General features: G+C 31.7%; 1 pseudogene; it reads right to left on the reverse strand.

The window, feature by feature from the left end:
* Positions 1 to 1200: 1200 nt before the first annotated feature.
* LOC149166007 (zinc-finger homeodomain protein 2 pseudogene) lies at positions 1201 to 2803 on the reverse strand (annotated as a pseudogene).
* Between the last annotated feature and the right edge of the window lie 10938 nt (positions 2804 to 13741).

Genomic DNA, 13741 nt, shown 5'->3' on the forward strand with positions numbered 1-13741 from the left:
AAGATAAAAAAACAACTCTGGAACACCATTCCCATACACACTTAAAACAAAGAAGGTAATTGTACTTTCACATCAACAACGATAAATTGCAGCTGGTTAACATTGGTGTATATGTTTGTAGTCCCGCCCATATTGTATTTCCATCCATTCAGTTAAGTATTCTACAAACAATTGATTGAATAATATTCATATCCATAGAAATGGAATAGTATTCATATCCATAGAACCAGTATAGATTTATCTTAAAAACAGATCTAACATGAGTTAAGGGGATCAATTTTCTTCGATTGCAAATTTTTTTCATGAGGATATTATTTAAATATTTTGTACAGCTATTTAATTTTTTTTAGATTAAAAAAAATTGCAGATATGAGCAAAATTTCAACAATTTCAACTTTGATGACCTATGGACAGAACCAGCATGATCCATCTTAAAAACATTCAATTTTGATGACGGACGGACAGAACCAGCATAGATCCATCTTAGAAATGGATCTAACATGAGGAGAGGGATCCAATTTCTTCAATTGCAAATTTTTTTTATGAGAAGATATTATTTAAATGTTTTGTATAGCTATTTATTTATTTTTTTTAATTAAAAAAAAAGTGCAGATATGAGCAAAATTTCAACAATTTCAACTTTGATGGCGGTTTCAACAACTTCACCTTTGATGATGGACAGACAGACTTACACATCATACTGGGCTGTATAATGAGTTTCGAGAATATCAAGAGGAGCATGATAACCCTCACAGAGCACCATCTTTCCCAAGGAAAAAAACTACAAATAAGGAGGGTATTTGTTCTTTCGCATTAATAACAAATTACAATAAGTTGCAGTTTGTTAACAAAAATATGTGTTTCTTCTCCACAGCACAATTCATATTACCTAGAATGAGAATGAACCCATTCAAAGATTCAGGCTTTCACCTCTTGTAGAACACTCCACAATCTTTTTGAATTTGTTACAATTCAATAGAGTACCACGCTTCGGGTAATTACCACTACTATCCATTCAGTTGACCATTATACAAGCATTTAATTTAAAAGAATCGTACCCATAAGGTTACGTACATAAATGGATATGCTTGTATGCTCATTGATTTTAGGAATGGTTGAGACAGACTTATTAACTATCACATAAAGCAAAGCAAACAGAGATGAAAAGGAAAATCCAAACCATACTTGGCATCAACAAACTTAAAAATGAAAAGGGTAATTAGCAGCCCATTAAATTACTCAAGGCCAAATGGCAGAACCACGGACCATATAGGCACAAGCCGACATAACCCTAATTGAATACAAAAGCTGCCTAAAAGAAGGGAATAAATTACTTTACACTTATGCTGACTTCGATCTCTGCAGTGCAAGATCTCAACAGAAGATACCCTGATACCCTTCTCGTGATGAAGGAAGGATTCAGGAATGAGATCGAAAGGAAAGAGATATTTTTCTATTCATAAATTCAGGAAATAAAAAGGATTAAGCAGAAAACAGCTGCTCCCTAAACCCCGAAAGAATGGCTGAAATCCATAGAAATTCAATAAACCCTCGTGTCGATCACATAATTTTCAAGATTTCTTACCGAGTGTATGCTTGTTGTTATGCATCCAGACCTTCAAAACACCCTTCCCGACGCCAATTTCATTACAAAACTGCTGCACAATAGCCTCATCCTGCTTCTGCATCCTCCACCCCATCTTCTCTGCGAACAAATGCATCTTTTCCTTCTGATCCTGCGAGAACTTGGTCCTGAACCTCTTCTTCATGCCTCTATGATGATGGTGACTGAGGTTATTATTACTGTTGTTGTGGGTATTGCCATCGGGATCATCAGACTCGGTAAGACCAGAGCTTAGCGCCATGAGCATATGGGGAGCCGAGGAACCGTGGGGCAAAGGGAGGGGGTAATATGGGGCAGCAGGGGATCCCGGCCCTGACGAGGATCCGCCGCCACGCTTCTTGCGGAGGCAGCACTCGCAGTTGGAGGGCGGTTGCTCGTCGCCCTCTACCTCTCGGCGGTGGAAGTTGCGGTGGCACCCGCAGGCTGCACACTTCAACGTGTCGTCTTCGGCGGGCATGAACTCCCCACAACCATCGAGGGCGTGGCCACCGATGTTGGCCGCGTGGTTCCGCTGGCACTCTCTGTAGCGCAGAACCTTGGTAGGAAGCGGTGCAGACGCCGCCTCCATAGGGTTTCGAGGGTTTATAGGATTTTGAGGGTTTAAGGGATTGGAGGAGCTCTCGTCGTGCGGGAGCACCATAATGATGGCGGCATTTCCATTGCCGTTGCCACTGGGATACACACCGTAAGGTGCCGACATCGAAACGGGCATATGCTGGGTGTTTCCCAGATCCATCATGTGCCCCAATGCCCTCTGTTCGAGCATCAAACCCTCACCGTCGCCGCCGCAAAACATAACTGCTGCTTCGTCTCTTACGCTGCCTTCAGCATCCGGCTTGACTCGAACCCGCGACCGTATTCGACCACTCTCCCCCTTGATTTCATTTTCCAGAAGGGCGTCTTCTGCAAATTCGCTTCAGTCCAGCATTGGCCATTCAGGTGTACTGTTATCGATGCTCCAACTGTCGAACATTGTTGCTCTCGTTTCTTGCTGTTTGCAGAGAAGAGGCGGAAAGGGAATGAGCACAGGCCTGTCTACCTTGGCTCAGCCAATAGACACCGTTGATGAAGATGGGGGATCCAGACCAAGAATTTCAACTAGATTTCCGCTCTGCTGCCTTTGTCCTTGAATCTCATCATCACCCAACAACGAAGGAAAACCACACAAGTGTGTGGCCTCTAACCCGGCCCTCCTAACCGCGGCTTAATTCAGTTGTTGTCACACCCTAACCCCCGGTTGGATCTTGTCACTGTTGGTGTAGTGTCTTTCTAACTACTTTGGGTTAAGAGGGTTTGAAGTTTTGAGGGAATAATAATAATAATGTTGTATATATATTCTATTTTTATTAGAGTTGAGATATTGGAATATGTTGTTTTAGGTTTTTAAATGGATTATCAAATTTTTTTATATTTTATAAATTTTAATATTATTTTTGGGCATGTAGTTTTTTCCTAAACTTTTTGAATTTTTTGGAAATAAATTTTTATATTTATTTTAATTTTTATTATTGAAAACAAATAAATAGACAAGTGTATATTTTATTTATTTGTATATTTTATTTATTTCTAATGATAAATAGAGTATTTATTATAAATATGCATAGCTATAACGATTGAAATCTAGATTTCAATTGATATAATTAATCTCTCTTAATTAATCTCTCTTTGGTTACTAAAATTAGTGATTCACCCAAATTAAGGGATTTTATAAATGTTTTTTAAAGATTTATATTATATAAGAAGATATTTGTTGAGAGCACATTGTCAATTTGATTATATGTTATTTAAAAATTTATACTATATTTGTTGAGATATTCGCTTAGAGCACATTGTCAATTTAATTATATCTTTTCTAAAGATTTATAATATATTTGTTGAAGATATTTGTTTAGAGCACATTGTCAATTTCACTATATAATAATTCTTATAAATTTATTATTATAAATTTTACTTATATCAAGGTTATTTTAAATCTTAATAACATATGATTTTTGAAGCATATATATATATATATATTACTAGGTTGAGACTAGATCGGGACCAGCTTGCTTATTGGATAGAAAAAGAACGATCAACTCATAATGGGGTGCTTATCATCAGGATTGTGTGGAATTCAATCAAGCTTGAACACCCCTTGGGATAGTGTTTTGCTTACTCCAAAATGGTTTCCATCATCAATCTCTCCCCATAGGATTTGAATGTGAGATCTAGTGGGGACTAAACCCCACGCAAACCCACTGGTCTACACCTCATGGTTTCACAGAATATAAACTTATCTTTCACCTTTTCATTGAATGTTTAATGGTGGTTGTGTTAACCTTTCAAAGCATAATGGGGAACATGATTTGAGTCTAATTATTTCTTATCCTTTCATGCAATGGACATTATTCAAAACACACACACATATATATACACACATTACACAAAACTTATATTTGTTAATTTGTTTTTGCAATTCTCTAACCTTTGTATACAAAGATGTTTCGAGTAATTCTTTAGGTATTGACATTTCGAGTTATTCTTCTGGACTTGTTTTTATGATGGATGAATGACATCCATCTTAATTATACATCATTGTTTTGAATCATTTTTCTCGATGAGTTTTCATAATGAATATCATGAACATCAATTTTGAAGATGAGTAAATTGATTTGAAACATCAATGTGTAAAAATGTCAAACATAGAGATTTTGAAAAATAAAGTCACAATGATAACTTGCTTCAATCTAAAATCTTTTTATTTATATGATTACTTATCAACACTAATCTCATGGTCAATATCTATATGATTACTTATCAACACTAATTTTATAATCAGTAATCATAACGAGAATTTTTATAAAATATAACAACTTCAATAATGAATGATATCACAGTATGATAGTTAAACAATTTTTTCCTGTTTTCTGATTCGCTTTGAATAAGATTTCCATTAAAAATCATCATTCTATATGACATTTATTAAAATTTTTTTTTATATTATCACTTTTATTTTTATTAAAAAAATAATCATAATAAATAAATATCAATTTATTACCAAATAATTATTACTATTTTACTATTAAACCATAACTCCCTAGTTTTGAAAAGCATTTTAAAAAAAGTTATGAGATCTCTCATACCTTGGTGTTAGATTTGGGATCGTTTGTTCTTATCCGTTGCCCCCATGGTATGCCCTCTAGTCATGTCTTGTCGGGTCCATTTGTCCATGTGATGGTTCCCTGTCTGTGTCGGTCCCCTAGAGGCTTTGGTCCCGGGTCATGTCGCATGCAGTCTAGGGTTAATTTGTCGGTGTAATCTTTCCATCATCCTTCCCTTAAATGTACACAATGGTTGGAAATTGAAAGCTCAAGCACATGTTTGGTCTTCGACAATTATTAGTGTTTTCACAATCTCAAAAGTGAAAGATTTGTATTTTTATCTCATTCCCTCGGTTCACATTTTATGTTGAAATATCTAAATTTATAAATTAGAATACGAAAAGAATATTTGACCTTCAAAAGTGTGCATTGTTGCAGTAATTAGTATACTTTGAAAAGGGTGAATGGCAATGTTACACTTTATTAAGGATTGGTGGAAGTATAAGAAAATGCAAGGAGTTTATGTTATTTTTGTTGTGAAGTTGTGATTGGTATGAGATTATAGTAAAAATTATGTAGTAAATTTTATTGGGTGGTTTTATTGTAGATAAGATGTAAATATTTAAAATGTGATTGGTGAAAGAGAAAGTGATATTAATATGGTAAAAATGGTTAATAATATCAAATAAGATTGAAGGGTAAAAATGTAAACTAATGTTAATTGAGTTTAGCTTGATTGATTGGGTAAAATGGTTGTTATCTTCCATACCTAGGTTCAAGGAGACCATTAATGTGTAATACACATTAATAGTAAAAATTGTGTAGTAAATTTTATTTGGTGGTTTCATTATAGATAAGATGTAAATGCAAATGTGGTTGGTGAAAGAGAAAGTGATATTAATATGGTAAAAATGGTTAATAATATCAAATAAGATTGAAGGGTAAGAAAAGTAAACTAATGTTAATTGAGATTAGCTTGAGTGATTGAGCAAAATCATTGTTATCCTCCCTACCTAGGATCAAGTCTTGTAACTTGACATGTTTAAGCTTTGGAATAGAGTAACTACATTGCGCTCTTAAGTGAGTATTTATTGTGGGTTCGCCAACAACATCTCTCTTGCCTTTGGGCTCCTAAGGAGGTGGATTTATTTCCCCAAGTGGTCCCCAATGCCCAAAATTTTTACTTTGAAAAAAAATGTAAACTAATACATTGTCAAATATGAAAAGAAAAAACAAATCTCTTATCTATACTCTACATTAATAAAGTCTCACTCAAATCACAATGTTATTAAATATGGGTATATAATGTACCGAGGCTAAATTTTTACAGTTTAGGTTTTTTACCATAATTTAATGATATAATTTAACCTTTTTCACTGAAATTTGACAATATGATTTTTTGTGAGATCATAAGTTTTCATTACTTAAAAATGCATTTTTGAATGCATGAATGGATTCAACACCCTAAAAGACCTCTAGGGCACTCAACAACTCAAATTTGCAATTCCAACAACTTTTCATCAAGTTTGAATAAAATTTATTGAAAAATATAATTAGAAAACAACCAAAACATGTAACATTTAGACCATGGCTATAGCACATGGGAAATCAAAATAACTTTGAAATTCAGTCATTAAATAGGTAAAATATAAATCTATTAAATTTTTATTTCATTTCTTAAATTAATAGTTTTTTTTGCTTTATCCAAACCCAACAAAGAAACCTAAACCGCATTTTCTATTAACCTTTTAATAAATACTATACTCTAATGAAATATTCCCACTAAACAAAATCTTTGGTTAATGCATAGCTAATCATATCAAAATTATATTTTAAAAGAAACCATGATGTTCCCCTTATATATTAAATTACATTTAAATTGATATTAATATGAAATATTAATGATAAATAAGTTAACACCATAAGAATTGTTATAAATATACATTACATAACATTTAAATTGATATTAATATGAAATATTAATGATAAATAAGTTAACACCATAAGAATGGTTATAAATATACATAACATAGTATTACACAATATTAGAAAATCATATTTTCAACTATTAAAATGGGTGGGATATAATTAGATTTTAAAAAAGGTGTTAAATTTCGATTTTGTCAATATGTCATTATTTAAATATGGTTAAGTAATAGTTGTTGAAATTGTAATATTATTGAAAGGGTGGTAGGAAGGGGAAGGGTACTTCAAGACCTTGAGGAAATAAGAGTCGTTAAATATTCATGGGGATTGGGAAGCATGAAAAATAATCAAGTTGAACATTATGCTTTCCTAAAACGCATTCAACTAGCTAAAGAAAATCAAATAACCATACTCACAGTGTTAGGAGACTCTTTGCTCATTATTCAACATTTAGTATAGGGCAATTCTTTTAAAGATAAAATTATAGAAAATCTACTAAAGGAAATTAGAGTACTATCATGTACTTAGGGATCTCAATAAAATAGTTGATAATTGTGCCAATGAAGGATGTCAATTAAGAATTGGTGAGTTAAAAGTTAACGGTCGCAATAAACCATCAAATATCCCATAGATTAAGTGACAATAAGAAGAATAGTTAACCCCCTAAGGTTGGGGGAGGGGGTATGCAAGATTAATCCAAAGGAGGAAAGGGGGGATTTAAAACCAACGTGGTCGCCCCATGTGAAGTGTAACATGTAAAGGTTTCCAATACCTTTCACATTCAATACATTACAACAATGAAGGTTAAATCTCACAGGTTGAAATCCTATCGCGCGTAGTACAATACTGCTTAGGGTTGTTACTTAAGGATTCACATGATCTTTGGGGATAGAAGCATTATGAATCATAATACAAAGAATTGAGGTGGAAAGTGTGGGATGGAAGAGACATAGAAGTCACTGCCATTCTCTCATGTGTGCCTTGTTATCCTTTGCTTAAAGTGGAAACAATCATTTTCGTCCCTCACAGTGGTGCAAGTTCTGTTTGATCCAGGTGTGGCAAGTTTGTGGAATAGGTAAAGCAACTTCTTCCTAATCATGTTAGACCAAGATGGATACAGTGCTCTGAAGTTTGGTAAGTTGTTTAAGAAATTTATTCCTTCCATTCTCTAGCATGTTTATTTGAATCAGTTCAAAGCTTTGGAAAGGGAAACTGGTGAATTTTGTGGGGAGCCAGGTCATTATTGTGGTTTAATGAATTCAACTATAGTATCAATTGTTGTAAATGACAATATAAGAAGTTTGGTTTTACCTGAATCATTGTGTTTCTCTCTATTTCAAACTCAATCTCGGGCCAACCATGTTTACTTGTATGATTCCAACCATCCTTGGCTCAGGAAGCTTCTTGAGAAGCCTTGGTGTGTGGATTTATTTCAGATACAAGTCAATTCCATGATGAAAGTAGACCTTGTCATTCAGAGAAAGGAATTGACGTTTGGTTCGACTGCATCCTTGACTGAGATTGTATCCATTCAAGCAATTCAACGAAGGGTTAAACTTTGGTTGGGGGAAAAAGGATTTCTTAATCATGCTCTATTGTTGGAGGTGGTTACAACCAATGAAGTTTGTGGACAAAGTCAAAAGCGCTTGCAATTCTTTCCAATGAAGGTTGTTGAGGATTGCAAAATGGTTGATTAGAGGTATGAGCTAAGCGGGATCAATTCACATCCCTATGGCTTGATGGTTTTGGGAGCTCAACAATTGTCTTATGCACAATGAGGAGGTGACAGGGGAAGTCCTCCCCCAAAGGCTTTCAAGTGGTAGTAAAGTGTAGCATTGAGTTTGTCAACATAGGTTGTCCACATGAAGTTCAATTGTCTTAGCTGCTACAAAGGCTTGAATCTCTTTAACTTGACCTCATCACACTCAATTTGGAGCATATTGACAATAGGGAGTCAATCTCCTATGTGATGGACAAAGTGAAAAAGGTGAAGACCAAAACAGAGAGGCTAGATGACGATATGGATGCGCTCAGAAGGAAGATAAAAGAAATGAAGGTACAAGTCTCAACAAATAATTTAAAGATTTTGCTAGCACAAGTGCATCATCAGTTGCAAAGTGTCCAGACTTGAATAAACATGCTCAGCTAGAGCAGGTCTAGTCACAAAAATGATTTCTTGTTTATAGGATGGAATGTAATTTTTGTTTTGCAGGGGGGTTAGTTTTGTAAGGTGTATACCTAGATCACCCCATATTTTGTTAGTTTATATCGAGCTCTTTTGAGAAACTTTGATGATGTATTAGATTAGAAGACTCAAGAGGATCTATAGAAATAACTATATAAACCTGATGGACCTGCTACATTTCAAGTGCAAATTTGCAAATTAATATAAATTATAAATCTAATTAAAAATAATAAATAATAATGTAATATTATTAAAAGTGTGCTTTTGAATTGACAAGAATATTATTTTTAATACAAGGAAATTTAATATACTTAATATTTTTATTACAACAATGCAATATTAAAATTTAATATTTATGGTTTAATTTAATATTATCTTAAGGAAAAAAACTTTATTAGAAATTTGAAAAAAAAAACATTAAAAATAAAAAATATATATTAAATTTTAAACATATAAAACTTAATTAATTTTAATATAAAAAATTAATCTTTTACACATTTTGAAAATTAAAATCATAGATGTTTAGTTCCCATTTTTATAAAATTTTCAATATAAAAAATTAATCTTTTACACATTTTGAAAATTAAAATCATAGATATTTAGTTACCATTTTTATAAAATTTTCACACACTATGACAACCTCTTGAATTCTCATAGCCGTGGTGGTTGAAAAGCTTGTGATCTTTGCTCTTGTGATGTTCTACGGCATTGAATATAAGATTAAATTGAGGGACATCGAAGTATTAGAAAATGAGGGTGGATATCTTGATAATAAAAGTGGGTTTTCACATTGTGTGGAGCGAACCTAAGTACTCAATGAAAAATAAGATACAAGTGGGTTTTCACGTTGTGTGGAGCGAACCCAAGTACTCAGTGAAAAATGTGACTCACTTGTCTCTTATTTTTCACTTTAAAAATAAAAAGAAAGGTATTGCAAAAATAGTTGAATAGTATTAGATTTTAGACTTTTGTGATTTATATTGCAAATGAGAATGTTTTTCGGATTAATTATATTATTAAGATTTGGTCGATGTTTCGAACCAACTAATGTGATTCATAATAATATTATTTATTGAAAATATGGTATTAATAAAACTATGAGAATACCACTTTTATTTTTTGAGATCCTACATCCTTGTATTCAACATAAAAATCTAGAACTAGTTTATAACTTAAAATCTAGAGCTAGTCTATAATGGAGAGGTATTGTACTTGTTATAGGTTTTAAATGTAGTGATAAATTATTAAATATTTTATGATTTTGATTATTAAAATTTGTTTATAATTAAAAAAATGAATGTTGTAATTTTTTTAAAGTATAATAATATTTATTGTAGTAGTTTGCTATAACAAATTTTATAATGTTGTGAAATTTTAGATTACACAAATAATTTTAATTTTTTATTAAAACCTAAATTCATTGATTACTAGCTTTGTTTCAATTTTATGAAATAATCGAAATATAAAATGAAAGAACAAACATAAGTGTATATCATCCATATACATGAACACAAGGTTTAACCTGTGAAACTCAATATAGGAGAAAATCTAATTAGAAGGTGAGTCCTATGCTCTACTCTTTTTTCTTCACTTATAAAATGTACATACAAAGGAATGGGAACTCACTATGGAGTTACTTTTTAATAATGTGGCATAAATGACTACTACATAATCCTCCTATATTATGCTCACAAAGACTACTTTTTTTGTCAGCGAGTTTCTGTGGTGTTCATATTAATTTGAAGAAATAACTTCTTGAATCATGTCCACAGTGAATATTTTTTTATCGATGTTTCTAGTTCAAACCAAGACCCATCATCAAGATGAAATTTTTTGTTCAACTATTTTTAGATGTTTTGCACAACTATGCGACAAGATACAATGCTAAAGAATGGAACCCTTTTTCCTCCTCACAACTTAGTACTTAACATAGCTTGAAGTCATCTAAGGGTAGAGTTTTGACTTCTTCAACCCTTGATTGTGATAAGATTTTGGACCTTAATCTTCTCGAAAGTCCACATTCGTGAATAATGGGAGGTTGATGTGACATCTACTTGTATGATGGTGGCCAACAAGGTATGGCAACTTGCAAGAGGCATAACTTTCATATACGAACTTTGATTGAGATGATTACTACAACCTCAAAAAACATTGTTTGATGCCTCAAAATAGCTCCAAAATGTTTCAGATCCCAATTTTTCCAAATTGGGACCTACTACTAAAATAGGCCCTAAATGTCAATTCTCCATTTTTTTCATCCCAAAAGTACCAAAATAAGTGATAAATTATACGATGATCCAATCTAAATAATTTTTATGCAAAAAAAAATTTAATAACCTTTAAATATCTTTATGCAACTTGATTTTCTAAAAATCATGATAAATATCTAAAACTTTATTAATTCTAATTAATCATCTATAAATCTTTGACAAAAAAAATCTAGTCTCCCTCTTATTATTTTGAATGGTAAAAAAAATCAATTCAAAAAACATTTATACTATAACTTAAAGCATTGTAATATTTACAATATCACTTTTTTAATAAGTTTTTTTAATCTTGAGATACTTTTCACATAATTCTTTTTTCAAGTATGCGTAAAGAAATTTCTTGACTTCATACGCATATAATGTATAATTATTTATTTATTGAATAATAATTTTTATTTAATTTTTTTTTATAAAATATATTATATAAATATATATTGATAAATAAATAATATAAAATAAATGTTAATTGGAGTTATTTTGAATGGTTTGGTGGAATAATTGTTATCTTGATAATGTTTTTGGGATTAATCACATCATCAGTTGTTGGTTGATGTTTCGAATCATCTAATGTGATTCATTTTCACGGCCTTTGTCAAGATGATGAACCACATTAGATGGTTCAAAACGTCGACCAACAACTTATGATGTGATTAATCTGAAAGACATTATCAAAATCAGTATGAATCACAAAAGTCTAAAATCAAATTGTTATCTTCCTCACCCATATTCAAAACTTTGTTAGTAATATGATGAACTATAATATCTTAATAAATATTATTATAATTCATGCTTATAAATGTTGTTTCATTAACTTCGAATTTTGTGAATTCTTAAACAAATATATCTAGCCTAGTACCAACAATTTTACTTTAACTATCATATTAAAAAAAAAAACTTTTTTTTTTTTTATATTTATTTATTAATTAATTAAGTATTATTTATAATTAAAAAATATAAAAATGTTAAAAAAAAAACTTTTTCAAAAAATAAAAATATATATATAATTTGACAATATTATTTGTATATTTATTTATTACTTAATTAATTATTTTTTCACTTTCTGGTTCACAGATACCCGGGTCAATGGGTAGCCGCTACATCCAGGGTTGTTCAACACTGAGTGGACGCACCCGAAGGCATCAACACCCCTCGGCCTATTTACTGACCTAACCCCAAGAGCTTTCGGGATTCGACCCTGTGACCTCCCATTGGCGATGCACTTGATTTGAGCTTTCGGGATTCGACCCTGTGACCTCCCATTGGGGATGCACTTGATTTGACCGATTGAGCTAACTCTTGGGGCTATTACTTAATTAACTATTATTTATAAATAAAAAAAATATAAAGTGATAAATAGTAATGACTAAACAAGACCTTACCATGTCTCACTATCAAAATTCAAATTTATTGAATTTTAAAGAAGTAATGTCCCATCGATCTTTTTCCTAACTCCTTAATCCACGCCTTTGTGATTAAGGATTCCATGGTATGCAAGAGGTATCCCAGGTGCTTTGTTATTACTCTCAATGTAATTCCTCAATCCATGCTTCTATGATTAATGATTCTAAGCTGCACTTTCCACCCCACCAGGTATTCAAGAGGTATTCAATTGCTTTGTCACCACCAGTGAACCATGTGAAATCTTAGACCAATTAAATGAAATGTGGATGAAGAAAATAGTTGGAAACACATGATCCACCATTCATTTATGCAATTAATTGCCCATTGTTAGTTTGACCTTGACCTTTGGGACATGAGAATTATGTAAGACTATTTTACCTAAAAGCATGGCATAAACGAAGAGAAAAAAATAAATATTATTGAATGAGGTGTAAAGTATTATTGATAGGTGACAAATAACTTTTGGTTATGGTATGTAATAATATCATAATTTATATGATTGAATTTTGTGTGTAATATTTGTGTTGAAATGGATAAGAGTTTTGAGACGACGCTATATATCAATATATGATGTACAATCGAATATTAGATACTTTATAATTTATTTTCATCATAAATAAAGTGGTTAATAATTTAATAATATAATTTTATAAGATAATATTAATAAGTGAATATTAATCACCTTAATATCATTTTTTTAATTACTTATTTAATATAAATATAAATTTTAGAAAGTTTTGAATATTAATATAAATTTCTTAAATTTAGTTTCATTAAATAATTTAGGAATAATATTTATAATTTGTTTTATAAAGTAATGTCACAAATTGATTTCAAACATTTATTTATTAAGTAATAATTATAATTAGTTGGTGTTTGGGAAGTTATTTTTAGAAAATTATATGATTTTATTGAGGTGTTTAATGTTTTGGTGAACACTTCACTTATTTTCAGGGACATAAAGCTTAAATTAATTATGCACGCGAGCGCATGGGTCAACGGTGGGGCAGTCGGCTGCCACGCACTCCACTTGCGATCGAATCCTACTTTGTGGAGCTGCGATGCAGCATATAACAAGTTTGTTGTATGATGTGACGGATGTGTCAGATGCCAGCTTGTGGCTGATATGTATATATGTATTGAAAAAAAGAGGGTCAATAAAGCTTCTGATGGGAACTAGCCCCTCCCTTTTAAAAAATAAGAAGCTTAGATTAATTATACTAAGAGTGTAAGACAAAAAATAAATAGAGAAAGGAAA

This window comes from Pinus tabuliformis, chromosome 5_1 (genome assembly GCF_031772625.1).
Source record: "Pinus tabuliformis cultivar Carrire ecotype Pingquan chromosome 5_1, CPIR1, whole genome shotgun sequence".
NCBI lineage: Eukaryota > Viridiplantae > Streptophyta > Pinopsida > Pinales > Pinaceae > Pinus > Pinus tabuliformis.